The sequence below is a fragment of the Panthera leo genome, chromosome D1, assembly GCF_018350215.1.
Source record: "Panthera leo isolate Ple1 chromosome D1, P.leo_Ple1_pat1.1, whole genome shotgun sequence".
NCBI lineage: Eukaryota > Metazoa > Chordata > Mammalia > Carnivora > Felidae > Panthera > Panthera leo.
In genome coordinates this window covers 8,715,378-8,730,527 of record NC_056688.1, presented here as the reverse complement: position 1 = coordinate 8,730,527, position 15,150 = coordinate 8,715,378, and the positions used below count along the sequence as shown (strand labels likewise).

The following is a 15,150-nucleotide window of genomic DNA, read 5'->3' as shown; positions in this document are numbered from 1 at the left end:
CAATGACTAGCTTCTTTCGTCTCATATCGGGTAAAAGCAATTGATAGTGGAAGTTGCTTTTGAACTGTTTCAGTAATGGCTGTTGTACCAGCAGCATTCTACAGACAAAACAGAACCCACAGATAAATACGTAAGAGAAGATTTATCATAGGAATTGGCTCATGTGGTTACGGAGGCCAGGAAGTCCCAGGAGCTGCCGTCCACCAGCTGGACAACCAGGAAAGCCAATGGTATAATTTAGTCGAAGTCTGAAGGGTCGGTGATGTCACTCCCAGTCCAAGGTCAAAGGCCTGAGAGCAAAGGGGCTGTTGGTGCAAGTCCTGGAGTTGAAGGCCTGGGAACCAGGAGCTCGGAAGTGCAAGAATGGGAGAAGATGGAGGTCGCTGCTCCAAAAGAGAGAATTAGCCCTTCCTTCCCCTTTCTTGTTCCATTTGGTCCCCTGACACATTGTTTGATACCTACCCGCATTGGTGAAGGCAGATCTCTTCACTCAGTCTCTTCAATCGAATGTTAACCTCTTCCAGAAACACCTTCCCAGACATACCCCCCCAAAATTTTTTTAACCTGTTATCTGGGTATCCCTTAAACTAGTCAAACTGACACATAAAATTAAACCTCACAGATGTATTTCAGGAAATAAGTGGCCAAGTCACAAAGTAAATAAGCCTGCACAAGAACTTTGTCATTTAAAAAAAATTTTTTTAATGTTTTACTTATTTTTGAGACAAAGGCAGAGCATGAGCCTGCTCTGGGTTGCGGGGGGGTGGGGGGTAGTGGCAGAGAGAGAGGGAGACACAGAATCCAAAGCAGGCTCCAGGCTCTGAGCTGTCAGCACAGAGCCCCATGCGGGGCTCGCACCCATGTATCGTGAGATCATGACCTGAGCTGAAGTCGGACGCTTAACCAACTGAGCCACCCAGGTGCCTCAGTAATTTGTCATTTTAATACAGTTAACTATGCCTGGACATCATATACCACTAGTGTTGACCAAAAAAAAAATTTGAAAAATATCAACGATTTTCTTTGCACTTAATAAATGCATTGTGTCGATATTCAGAGCTGAGTACACCAAATTGAGAGCAGCAGGTAGGTTGTAATTAACATTAAATTTGGACTCAGGAAACCTAGATGTTGGTCTCACACTAACTTTTTGAGTCATTTCATTCATTCATTCAACAACTATTTTTTGAACAGGGTATAACGCTCTGGACACTGTGGTAAGTGTTAGGGAACAAAATTGAAAAGAAAGTGACATTGTAGCTACATTTATAGACTTGTAGGCTAATAGAGAGGACAGATACCAATTAAAAAAAAATCTATGCATTAATAATACAACTGCTATGAACTACCACAAAGAAAAGTTACAGGGAGATTGTGCCAGGGTGGCAGGTGGTCAGCACAGGCTTGATTGTGATTGAGATCTGAAGGATGCTTACATGTCAGCTAGACAAGTGGGGCAGAGGGAACTGTATATGCAAAGTCCTAGTGGCCTGGATGGGGCAGCTGGCAGGCTCCAGGAGTTATAGATGGTCAGCGTGGCTTGAGCCTGGAGAACAAGTGCAGACCAATGGCCAACACACAGTAGGAGATCAACAAATGGTCGGGGGGCAGCAGGTGGAAAGGAGATGTGAGATAATCATACTTACATTTCAACAAATTAAATCTGGATTCAATACTGAGAAATAATTGTAGAAGGCACAAGCTGGCATAAGAAGACTAGTTAAGAGGCTACTGCTGGTCCAGAAGAGAGAACCGTTGTGTGATCAGGTCGGAAGTGGTGTAGATATGAACAATGAGACTGAGGCAAGAGGAGGTAAAAGCAATAGGGTTAGGTAACCGGTTGGGTATGGAGGAGGTGAATGAGAGGGAAGCGTTAAGGATGGCTCCTACATTTCTGGTTGAGCTGGGGAATAATGGAAACATACCAGATTCGAGCAAGACAAACTGCAAATCTTAATTTGTTTCTGCAAAATAAAAGGCAGACTTTTCTTTAGAAAAAGCCTTTTAATGTTTATTTATGAGAGAGAGACTGAGCATGCGAGGTGGGGAGAGACAGAATCAGAGAGAGGAAGACAGAGGATCCCAAGTAGGTTCCACACAGTCAGTGCAGAGCCCGAGGTGGGGCTCAAACTCACAAACCCGTGAGATCACGACCTGAGCCGAAATCAAGGGCCGGCTGCTTAACCAACTGAGCCACTCAGGTGCCCCGAGGCAGACTTTCCTTTAAAGCACTGTCCAGGCTTAAAATGGTATGAATTGGATTATGGAATTCAATCATTTTTTTCAAAATAAAGAGTGAACTAACTAGAGTGGAAATTCTGTATAGGTAAATACATTAGGTATCTATTGTTATCTATTGTTAAAAAAAAAAATTACCCAAACCTCAGCAACCTAAAACAACATTTATTATCTCACAACTTATGTGGGTCAAGGAGTCAGCAGCAGCTGAGCCGGGCAGTTCTGGCTTAGGGTCTCTCAGGTGGTGGCCTTCGGGTTCTCGCCATGGGCTGCAGTCATCTGATGGCTTGCCTGGGGCTGGAGGGCTTATCTGCTTCTGTGGCGGCTCACTCACATGGCTGTGAGAAGAAGGCCTCAAGTCCTGACTAGCTCTTGGCAGGAGGCCTCCATTTCTTACCACACGGGTATCTCCATAGTTGGCCTGCATGTGCTGGTGATATGGCACCTGGCTTGCCCCAGAGAGAGCCAATGAGGAGGAAGATATAGTCCCTTTTGTGATCTCGTCTCAAAAGTCCCCTGCCATCAATTCCATTTTTCTGTTTGTTAGAAGCAAGTCACTAAATCCAGCCCACACTCGTGGAGGAGGGGAATTAGGCCACACCTCTTAAGGGAGGACTATCAAGAAATATGCAGATGTATTTTTAAAATTTTTTAAAGTTTATTTATTTTGAGAGAGCAAGAGCATGAGTGGGGAAGGGGCAGAGAGAGAGAGGGAGAGAGAGAGAGAGAGAGAGGGAGAATCCCAAGCAGGCTCCACACTGTCAGCACAGAGCCTGACACGGGACTTGAACTCACAAACCATGAGATCATGACCTAAGCGGAAATCAAGAGTCAGATGCTTAACCGACTGAGCCAACCAGGCACCCTGGTTTGTGGATGTATTTTAAAACCACCACAGAAAAGTGTTGCCTCAGTCTAATTGTTCATCTCTAATCTTCTACGCTTGCCACTACACAAAGCACTGGGCACCTTTCCTGGTTAGTGAATAACCACTGTTGTATACATTCAACTAAACTAAAATAAAACTAAAGTGTTATAAACTAGAAAACAGCTGTCTAGAATACTCAGTGCTAAAGGTCAGGGTGAATATTTACTCATTTATTTATTTATATCTCTGTAATGAGACAAGGACAGTCCAGCAAGGTACAAAGCTTATTGAATAATAAGCTGATGGATATTTGGGTCAAAAATTGTGAAACACTAGGAAGTGATTGCACGTAAATACTTTCTGCATAGGTCATAAGATACATAATGAGTTCTAGAAGTTACAAATCAAATATTTTATAGGTGAATCGGAGTTAGAGTTGAAGAATTAGAGAGCTTGAAGAAAGCTTACAGATGGTTAGTCTCATCTAGCTCCCTATTTAATAGATGAGAAAACTGGGAGTCAATACAAAGTAAAAAACATTTTTTTTCTTAGGAGCTCTCACACAGTTAGTGGGTGGAAACCACTTTTGATGGGACCGCTTCACAGTAATACCGGAGAGGGGAGTCACTGCTTTTTGAGGTTCTCTTCTAGTCCTGAAAATCCCCGACGTCTTAAGCTCTTGGAAAAGCACAAAAGGTGTCACATTCCCCTCACTTTAACCCTCTTTGCAAGCAGGTTACAGAATAGTCCATCGGATCTTTCAAGGTCATTTAGCAACTTGTTTGTAGGAATTGGGAATAAAGCCAAGGTTATGGATTCCCTCGTTTAGACTCTTTCGACCCTGTTACTTCTGAAACTTTGTTGTTTATCACAAACTAAACTGGCTTTTTTATGATATAAGGAGAGAGGATTAAGTAATAACTTTTACCCTGCCTTTGTTGAAGATTAATACACTCATATCTCTGAACACATGAATTATGTACTTATGTAATTTGATCTTAGATAGGGAGAGAATAAAGGCAGGAACAGGCCTGTGGTTTCTTGAATCTTCCTTTAGATTCATTAGCCATCAAACCTCTGTTGACTGTACTGGAATTTTATAGCTTATATCAGCAATTAAGTTTGTATGGCTTACTAGGCACACAAAGCAGATGATAAGATAGTTTTATTTACTTTGTTTTTACTGAGAGCTATCATATTGCTGAACACATTGTGAATATCTACTTAAATATGCAAGGTAGTGGGAATAGTATGAAATATCACAGTTTATAATAGAAAATTCCCTTTTGTATCTCTATGTATAGGTATTTAAAGTAGCTGTGATTTTACATCTGTATAGCTTCTTTTTAATTAAGAATAATTTTTTTAATGTTTATTTATTTTTTGAGGGAGAGAGAGGGAAAGCATGAGCAGCAAAAGGCCAGAGAGAGAGGGAGACATAGGCTCCAGGCTCCGAGCTGTCAGCACAGAGCCCAACGTGGGGCTTGAACTCATGAACCACGAGTTCATGACCTGAGCCAAAGTTGGATGCTCAACCAACTGAGCCACCCAGGTGCCCCACATTTGTATAGCTTTTTAAAAATGGTGAATAAAAACTAAAAAGAGTGTATAAAGTTTTTTCATGGAAAAACATTTCAGTATACAATGATGGTTTAGATTATCATCTAATATTTCATATTCAAATCCTTGAGTTGAACAAAACCACATTTTCCAAAGACACAGTTGGAAATGAAAAGCCTGTTTCAGCATGTTACTGATGTTCATCTATTTAATGAGTATTTATTGGATGTCTCATTCACCATAGTTCTTATTTCCAGTTACTGAATATATACTTGTTCTTAGAGTACCCATAGACACTGAAAATCAGCATCTCTGTAAGTTGCCTAATTATCTTTATCTCTGAGTTCTACATCTTTTATACTCCCTGTTTATTTTAGTGGCACCCATTGGGTACTCATTTTCACATCTCCTTTCCTCTTACTTTTTTTTTTTTTTTTTTTTTTTTTTTTTTAAGATTCTATTTCCTCTTCTTCATCTTCGAAACCTCCTAGGGTCAGTCCATCATTCTCTAGTGCCTGGGCCTTTATAGCAAAACTGTCTGTGTCCCTGATCTTATGGATCACTCTGTCACTGAACTGCTCTCCCATGTAATCCACATGGCTGCCAGTTACTTTGCTAACACAGAGAGGATCGCATTATTCCTTTTCTTAATGCCTTGTATGGCTTCCTAGCTCCTTAAGGATGAAGGGCAAATTCTGATCTTCCCAAATGGTTCTCAACTTACCTTTCTAAACCTCTAGTTATAAACATCCTTATTTCAACATCAACCCCGTCTTGGTACTCAGTCTTCAAAGTTGATTGCCTTTCCCCACTTCTCTTAGGGAACCTCTACTCACCCCTTCAACCTTTCCTCCTCTGAGAGGCTTTCTCCTTTCTATGCAAAGTTAACTGCCCAGTGTTTCACCTGACACTCTGTGTCTATCCTTATTATAGCTCATATTGCACAACTGTTTGTTTGCCTTTCCCATTACTGAATCTAGAGGGCAGGAGCCTAGACTTAATCAAACTAGCAAGGGGGCTGGAGCTCAGTGTTTGTTCTAGATGGAGAAGAGGTTCCATTTACAAACCATACTTGCAAAAATGAGTGTTCTTCAAGGACTTTTATATGTGCTGAGACAAATGCTTTGTAACTATCATTGGAATTCTAGAATTCAGAATTAGTCAATATGGTGGAGTACAGTAGGATTGTAGCATACAAGAGTTAGTAATAGATTGTAGTAGATTGGTTTTGGTCTTTTTTATGCATAGTAGGTGCTATATAAAATTTTTTGTAACTACTGGTAATATCAGAATAGTTTTCTGGAAAAAAAAAATCTAGTTTCAACAACCGTATGTGAATTTTCCCCTTGACAGTATAAATGTGGGAATAAAACAAAAAAAATTTTTTTTCAGTTAAATCTCTCATATTTCATTAAAGATGCATATATTTGATATAAGGAACAAGGTACAACAATGGTGTGTATAGATGACATTTACAATGAAAATACCTGACGCCTAACTATCTGTCAGCTCAGTTCATTACGGTTTTTCCACAGTATAGTCTCACACTTAGGAAGCAGTGGCTTTGCTGCTTTTGTGTAATTGATGACCCACATTGTAGTAGATCTCAATTTAAATAATTATTTTTACACTGTAAAAATAAGACAGAAAATACTGAAGAATAGAATAAAGAAAAATGCCCATAGAAAACCACCCAGCCAACCCTGGATTTCAAACTTTCTCTTTTTTCCTGACCCCTTGTACTTTTGTGTGTGTATGTGTGTTTAAACATACATGTAATCATACTGCTTGGATAGTTTCATAACTTGTTCCCTCCCCCTAATACTACCAAAAATTTTTCATGGTGTTAGACACATTATATAAACATTTCAAGTTGTTACCCAAAATGTTACAGAGTATATATAGTTACTTTCAGGATATTTAGTTCCCATGTTTAATTTTTGCATCTTTTAATACTATTGTGATGTAGAGTTTATGAATAAAGGTTTTGCTCTATTCCAGATGATTTCATTCAGAAAGAATCCCAGATATGGGATTATGGGTACAAGAGGATGAACATTTTTATAGGTTGAATCACGGTGCCAAATTGCTTTCTAAACAGGCTGTTTAAGTTTACACTCCCACTCACAATGTCTGAGAGTACCCTTTTTATCTCACCAGCCTTGAATGTTATCTTTTACCTAAATATTTACTAATACTATAGTCAACTGAAATGTTACATTTTCTGGTCTGTTTGCTGTTGCCAGAGTTTAGGATAAAATCACAGCTTTGGAGTCCAACATAACTAAGGTTTGGTCATTGCTCTGCCATTTCCTGGCTGTGTCACACTGAACAAATTACTTAACTCCTTTGAGTCTCTTCAGTCACTGATTTAAAAAAAAAAAAAAGTCAATGTTAATATTGACCCCAAACACAGGGTTGTTGTAATTATTAAAAGAGATGCTCATGTAAATGCGTCTTACCCCAGTGCCTGGCACATGACAGACAATAGCGTATTATCCGTTTTCCAGTGCAAAAGTGTGTTACATACTTTTTTTTTGATTAGTGTACTATCCAGGAATTTACATAATACTTTGACTATCTTTATGCATGCAACTTGATGTGGGACGCTGAGCAATTACCTGGATAAACCTTGCACCCTAGGGATAGAGTCAGGGAGTAATCTTATAGTTAAGTAAAAGCACACACCTGGTTCCCATCCTCCAGGAATTTGCAATCTGAAGATCTTTGAGTTTAACTCTAGGGGCTTTTAATTGTTCAGAAAGGTCGCAGAGGGCAATGGAGGAAACTCACTGAAGCTGGGAGCTTAGCGAACTGAAGCGTGAGCTTAGTGAAAGTGATCTGGGGAGAGAGTTCCTGGAAAAAGCTACCGTCTCGGGGAAGGCAAATGCTAAGGCAGGAAGCATATGAATTATTTGTTCCATAAAAATTAAGTACATTCTTGAGGTTTTATTATTTGAATGTAAAGTTTGTTCATAAAGGGTAAACTATATGAAGATGGCATGCACGGCAAGCTGGACTGATCTGGTTTTGTGCACTACGGTTCAAGTATACTCAGGGCAAGTGTTACTCTTTGAATCCCAGCAGAAGACGGACAAGGATGGGAGCGTGGACACTGACCACAAGTCTGTCTAGTCCCAGCCACTAATGAAAGTGAGTGGCCTGGAGTCAGACTAGGACCACTTGTCCAACCATCTCTAATTCCAGGATAATTTAGGTTTGGCTGCTCCTTGGGGGCCCCACGTCCAACTTTTTTCTTCTGGACCGCCTCCTCCCCAGAAATGTCGGTGGTAGTAAACATCGTCGACATCCTTGCGTGGATAAAACTCTGCACTCGCGACTGGGGCCATATCCATCGAGGTTTTGTTGGAGTTATTCGAAATAGCAAGTTTTTCGAGTTGGGGAAAAACGGCCAGAGCAATTTCCACGTTCTCGGTGGCACACATAAATCCCTCTAAGATAGGCCCCTTTCTGTCTCCCGGTGGATTCTCCAGCTGAGCAGCCAAGTAACCCGCGCCCGACTCCGTCCTGGCTCCCCCCTCCGGGAAGAAGACTCCCTCCTCAGGAGGGCGATGGAAACGCCCTCGGCGAGTTTTCCGGCACCCGCGGGAGTTTCAAGTTTCCACTCCCGGGGGTGCGCGGAGCGGGTGGCGGCGGGCGCGCCGCGAGCTTCGGCTGCAACAGCCCGCGTCCCTCCGGCTCAGTCCCGCCGGCAGGGGCTTCCCGCGGGCCTCCGCGGCCGACGCCGGCCCTGGCGCGTCCCCACCCCGCGCCGCGACCCCCGGCGACGCCGCGTGCGGCGGGCGGCGGCGAGCGCGGGGGGCGGGGCGCGGGCGGCCCTCACGGCGGCGGCGGCGGCGTTGGCGCTCGGGCCGCGGCGCGAGGCCGGCCGGCCGGCAGGGGGAGGCGGGGGGCGCGGGGCAGCCCCGCCTTCCCCCCGAGGAGCCGCCGGGCGGCCATATTGCGGAGCTGTCTGCGGTGGTGGCGGCGCCTCTCGTCCCCGGCGGCCCGGCGCTCCCACCGCCGCCTTTCCCTCCCTGCCGCAGCCGCGACGCCCGGCGCCGCCGCGCAGCGCCCCGGCCACGCTCGGGGCGGGAAGGAGCCGCTCGCTCTCGGGGTAAGCCGCTGGCGCCCTCCCTTCCCACCCCCCCCCCCCCAGTCGCTGCTCCCGGGCGGCTCCGGAGACGCTGAGGTGGCGAGAAGTTGCGGGGGCCCGCGCTGCCCGGCGGCCGCTTCGCGAGGGCCTCGCGCGCCTCTGTGTCCGCGCCCCGCGGGCCGCGGCGCCGCCGAGCTCCCGGCCCGGCCCGCCAGGCCGCTCCCGGGGTCGGCGGCAGGCGCTGGGCGCGGCCCGAAGCCCGAGGCGGCCGCCGGGCGTTTGTGGTCGGCGCGGGCGCGCGGTCCGCCCCCGGGGTGGGCCCCGGACCCCCAGACCCCGGGCAGCGGCGGGTTCCCGCCGCCTGGGCGCGGCCCCGGCGCGGCCTGGCGCGGCCCTTCGGGGCGCCCAGAAAATACCGTGAGCCTGGGTAGAATTCTAGTTTGCAGTGCAGGATGGGGGGAATTTATTAGAACTTCTCCCCCTCCTTTCTCCCCCTCCCCCCCCAACCCCCACCGACCTCCAGTTTGAAAGTAAGGGTGTTGAATTACTAGAGAGAGCGCGTTGGCCCTGGCGGCAAAGGGATGTTGTGTTCTGTACGGGGTTCGGGGCGCCGAGCCGCTCCCGGCCCCGGCCCCCGCGAGGCCAGGCCCGCCGTCCCCGGCCGCCGCGCTCTGTCTACCTGCTGCCGCGGCCGCGGGCGGCCTCGGAGCCTCGCAACTTTGTCCGGCCGCGGAGGCGGCAGCCCGGCTTGCGGTCTCGGCCCCCGTCCCCGCTTCCCGCTTCCCGTGAACGCGCTTCCGCTTGATTTCCGGGCGAAGTCTGAAAGAGGGGCTCTGCGTTCCTGCAGCTTCGGTGAAGCGCATCACTTCCTATACAAAGACGTCGGGATTCCTGCACCGAGCCCGCTATTGGGTTCTTTTCTTTTTTCCCCTAACGAGATTGAGTGAAGTCCGTTTCGTCAGAGATCAGTTTAAAAATACGGTTGAGGGTTTGTACCAGACTTTTTAATGAGTCCCGTGGCACTGAGGCTGGCATGGTGCAAATGTAAAAGGCTGAGATAATAAGGGTTTATTTGATGAAGGGGTACGGACATCGACATTGCAATCTATTGTTTACGGAGCGTACAGTTTTTACAACACTAAATACTCTTTTATATGTCGGACGGAGCTCTGAATGAACAATTGCCCCGTTCATGTGGCAGGGTAAATAAATAATGGCTTAATCCATTTGCCAAAACAGCATTATTAGATTTGAGAGGAGATTAATATTCAGGGCTGCATTGTTTTGTGTGTGTGTGTGTGTGTGTGTGTGTGTGTTTATTAATTTTCAGAATCCCATTGCTTTCACTAGTGTGCTTTATCTTTCAAACTAATATGACAAGAATGACAAAAGGTAGAACACCCCTTTTGAAGTTAGTAGTATGTTGTAAAAAGGATCGTCACGGACTTTGGTTCTTTCCTTAATCACTTTTTTTATGTAGGGAGGAATTTAATAAACAGGTAACATTATTAAAGAATGAATACATATGTATTGGAAATTGTAGCTTTATGTAAATGAGGCAGAATTTAATTGTGGCGTTTAGGAATGTTAAATTCTTGCTCTTGCGGAATTTACGTTGTTTTGTTCACTTCTGTGTCCCTACGCATGGAAGAGAGTGGGTAGGAGAGACTCAGAAATATTTGTAGAATAAATGCAATTAATTTCAGTGTGGGTAAAGTATGTGGGGTCTGTCCTTTTAGACATTGTCATTACTTAAACTGATGATTGTTTTTCCTTTGGTGGTAAGAAATGACAGACTTTGCTTTTCCCTCTCTTGGTGTCAGTAGTCTCGGGGAGGGGAGCAAGGGTTGTTTCTTGATTGCTTCACCATTGCCAACAGCACAATTGGATTTTATTACTCATTTATGTGTTTGGCAGGTTGTTGAAATGAAAGTCTTGATACGTCTTTATTTTGACTTCTGTTGTCGTTGAATATCCTCTCCATATAGTTTCATAGAGCCTGAAATGTGGAACGATGGTGGGAATCTTTTCACCCATTTTTAACTTAATGCGTTTTAACTTAGGCTGCTTAAAAAGTGGCAGGTTTTAACCAATATTGCCCAAAGACTGAAGCCAAAAGAAATGTGTTCTGTGAGGACTGTGAAGAGTGAGCTGTGCTGGTGGAGCACACCTGGCAGGGTAGAGCCAGTATGAGTTTATGCTCCTTCTCTCAATCTGGGAGCTCAAGGAAGTAACCCTTTCTTGGATAGCTTGGGCCTCCAGCTGACCAAAGGCTAGTGGGTACTTCTTAACTACCCTGATGTTACCCTTTTGCTACTGAATTCAGCGGAACTGGATTGGATTGCTCTCGACTCCACCCTTAGAAGGTTATTTTTAAGCCTCCCAGTGTTGTTACTGACGGCTAAAGTGCTTCTGGGACCTTCACTCAGTCCTGTGGCCAGTGCGTACTCACCTCTTGGGTGATGCAAGCGGCCTGTCTGACCCCAGCGAAGTCCTCAGTTTGTAGCCTCTTTCACAGAATCTTGTCTTTCCTATTCATTTATTTCTCAATATTATTTTCTATTAAACGTATATTTTAAACTTTTATTTTTTAGAGAGCGTGAGTGTGAGTGAGTGGGGGAGGGGGCAGAGGGAGAGAGAGAATCTAAAGCAGGCTCCACACTCCGCTCCAAGCCCTTGACCATCATGACCTGAGCCAAAACCAGGAGTTGGACCCTCAACCGACTGAGCCACCCAGGCGCCCCTTAAACCATTTTTAAAGATGTTGAAAGTAATACAGTTTATGACAAACTTAAAAAACTTATATCTTTAAAGATGTAAAAGTAAACCTACAAGTTCTCTTCACTCCCCAGAACTACCCAACGTCTTTCCTACTCCCGTTTTTCATAGGTATTGCTGTTAGCACTTCCTTCCGTGGATACAGAAAATGCCAAAACTTAGGCAAAAATAAACATAAAAATCCTTTATTTGTGATTTTAAAGTCTATAAAAATAAGGTTATTTTGTAACAAACACTGAAATGGTATTTATTACTGTGTTGAAAAGATTAATGTTTCTCAGACGTTTAAAAAAATTTTTTTTAATGTTTATTTTTGAGAGAGACAGAGTGTAAGCGGAGAAGGGGCAGAGAGAGAGAGAGAGGGAGACACAGAATTTGGAACCGGCTCCAGGCCCTGAGCTGTCAGCACAGAGCCCCGGGACTGGAACTCAGGACCCATGAGATCATGAGCTAGGCTGAAGTTGGGCGCTTAACCGACTGAGCCACCCAGGCCCCCCTAAAATTTTTTTAATGTTTATTTTTGAGAGAGAAGATTTGAAGCAGACTCTGAGCTGAGAGTGGAGAGCAAAGTGTGCTTATGTGCTTGTGCAAATTTTCTTGCTTAATGATTGAAGGTGAAGTTCACTTTTTGTTTTCTCCCTATAGTATGGCATATAATAGTGAAAAATGGTGTCCTTTAAAAAATGTGTGTCTTTGGGGATACCTAGGTGGTGCAGTTGGATAGGCGTCCGACTCTTGACTTTAACTCAGGTCATGATCTCAAACTTGGTGAGTTTGAGCCCCACACTGGGCTCTGTGCGGACAACGCTGAGCCTACTTGGGATTCTCCCTCTTTCTCTGCTGTTTTCCCCTGCGCGCACACACACACACACTCTCTCTCTCAAAATAATAAGCTTTAAAAAAAAAATGTGTCTTTGTATTGGGAGCTGTTTGGAAAGGAAATATAGTCCATACGATTGACTTTCCTCATTCCATTTAATACTGAAGTCTAGCTTCAGCTTCGTAGAAGAGAGGGGCTCAGTCAAGTTAGGAGTTGGACAGGGTTTTTTGGGTATTTTTTTCCCCTTTGAATAGACAGTATGTATAGAGATCCTTCCAAATTTCCTAATTTAAAATAACTTACTTTTATTTAAAAGGTAGATGTTAAAAATTTGTATATGCATAAGTTTTGTATTGTTTTTTTCTACTGTAACATCAGTTACTCTTTAATAGAATTCTAAATTGGATTTTGCAGAGGTTTTATATATATAAATAAGGTAGCGATTTTTTTTTTTAATTTTTTTATTTAGTGTTTTGCTTCAAGCAGTCCAATACAGAGGAATAGAATGTCCAGTCATGCTGGTTACTTTTCTACGTAGTTTATATACATTTGAAATAAACTGTTTTGACAGGCCAGATCTCTCCGGCTGGCCTGATTTTGTAAAGGAAGTTTTATTGGAACACGGAAATATAATTAGTTTACATAGTGTTTCTGGATACTTTTGAGCTATAATGTCTGAGGCCATATATTTTGCACATCCTGAAGTATTTACTCTCTGGTCATTTACAGAAAAAGTTTCCAACCCCTGATTTAGAGAAAAAAATATCTTGTTGAAAGAATGTCTTAGGTACTGTATGGAAGGAGGTAGCACATTGTTTTGTTTTTTGCCCCATGATTATAGAATTTATAAAGTTATAAATCTTAGTAATTGGAACAGATCGTTTTTTCCAAGTTGTAGGTAGTCTGTGGGCTTTCAGAACTTTAAATGTTTCTTTCATTTGTGAAAAGTTGTTAACTAAAACTGGCTGCAGTGAAATTGTGAGGTGAACAACCTTCTTTTTCAAGGACTTCTATCACTTAAGATGCTTTGGCCACAATAACAGGAAATTCTCAAACTGGCTTAAATAATGAAGAAAATTAAGACACTTAAGAATAGCTCAGTAATGATATCAAGGACTCACTCTCTTTACAACTTTCTGCCCTGTGGCCTTCCCCCATTGGCTTCGTCCTGAGACTGCTCTCTCCAGCGTTACAGTTTGGCTGCAGCCACCTGCCATCCGCACACAGCAGTTCCCAAAGAACTGGGAAGGAATGCCTCTTCCAGCAGCCCCCCAGCAGAGGTCTTCTTAGTGTCACTGACCAGGCTTGGGATATGTTCCTTATCCAACCCAGTTACTGGCAGGGGGAATGGGATTGCCCCTCCTCTATCTAACTCTGCTCCCACTAGATTGTTTTAGTGTCTTGGGTTCTTTCTTAATCCCACCCACCTGAACTCACACCCAAGATTGAGCTGTTGTACATAATCTAGCATGAATATGTGAGTTCATATCTTCTTGGTTACCAAATTTATTTAAATTATGAAATGAAAAGTGTTGATTCCTGCTAAAACACTTTTGAGGCAGGGTTGACAAAATGTGGTCCATGAGCCAAATCCAGCCTACGGCCTGATTTTGTAAATAAGGTTTCATTTGAACACATCATTTGTGCACATATTATCTATGGCTGCTTTCATGCTACAAGAGCAGAATAGTTGTAACAGAGACCGTATGGCCTTGCAGAATCTAAGAAGTTTATTTACCTGGCCATGTAGGGAAAAAGTTGGCCAACTTTAAGATAGCATACATACATTTATACTTCTCTGCCAAATACTGTTTGTATCTGGTGAGTAACATACTGACAAAGTCACATTCTAATGGGAATACAAATGTGCTGTTTTGTATACTATAAAGTGTGTTAAATGTTTAAATGCCCTTGTGTTAATAATATTAACGGGAGTTAATTTTCAGTGCACCAGTGTTCTAAGAGTTTTCTGTGATGTGAGTTATTTCTTGTTTCCTATTTATTTTTTTTAATCTTCCTATTGTTTCTGTAATTTAATAACCTTTCAATAAGTTAACAGAGTAGGTATTGTTTGCAACTAAAAATCCTGGCTAGTACACAGAATGATGTGGGCACATGAGTGCAACAGAGGGACCCTTAGTAAAACGGAGAGAGAATGGGGATACAGGAAATCTCAGCCATGATTAATTGGATCTGGAACCCTTTGGCTTTTACTGAGTGTGTGGAATGGACTAAACTTGGTTAGCCGTCATCAGGACTTCTGATAATTAAGCCATTTGTAGATCCTAGACTTAGAAAAGCTGTGAAGTTTTAGTTTGATTATTAGCAAGGTTGGTGTGTATACTTGAACCCATTACTATCATCTAACCAACAATCAGTATAATTATAGTTACCATTAGAAGTGTCAGACTGTCCTTTAACTCTGATTTGATCGTCAAATTAAATGAGATTGCTAAAAATAATCTCTTGAATAATGTCTTGAGTAGAGACAATAGAGACAGCAGAGGTCTAAATTTGGGAGACCTAGTTGGGAGGAGTTTTGTTCTCCCATATTCATGTTTGTTGTCTCTCTTTTATTTTTTTTTTTAAATCTTTTTTTTAAGTTTGTTTACTTATTTGAGAGAGAGAGAGAGAGAGAGAGAGAGAGAGAGAATCCCGAGCAGGCTCTTCACTGTCAGCATGGAGCCCGATGGGAGGCTTGAACTCACAAACTGAGCTCATGACCTGAGCCAAAATCGAGAGTCAGACGCTTAACCAACTGAGCCACCCTGGCACCCCTTGCTGTCTCTT

General features: G+C 43.5%; 1 protein-coding gene across 2 annotated transcripts in view; it reads left to right on the top strand.

Annotated features, from left to right (window-relative positions):
• The first annotated feature begins 8,593 nt into the window (after nt 1–8,593).
• RDX (radixin) overlaps nt 8,594–15,150 on the top strand; it is a 94,504-nt gene continuing 87,947 nt past the window's right edge. The window contains exon 1 of one of the 2 annotated variants that reach the window (XM_042904261.1): nt 8,594–8,783. The gene's annotated coding sequence lies outside the window, so the exon portion shown is untranslated. The remainder of the gene's footprint in view (nt 8,784–15,150) is intronic. The other variant, XM_042904259.1, reaches the window with a different exon arrangement.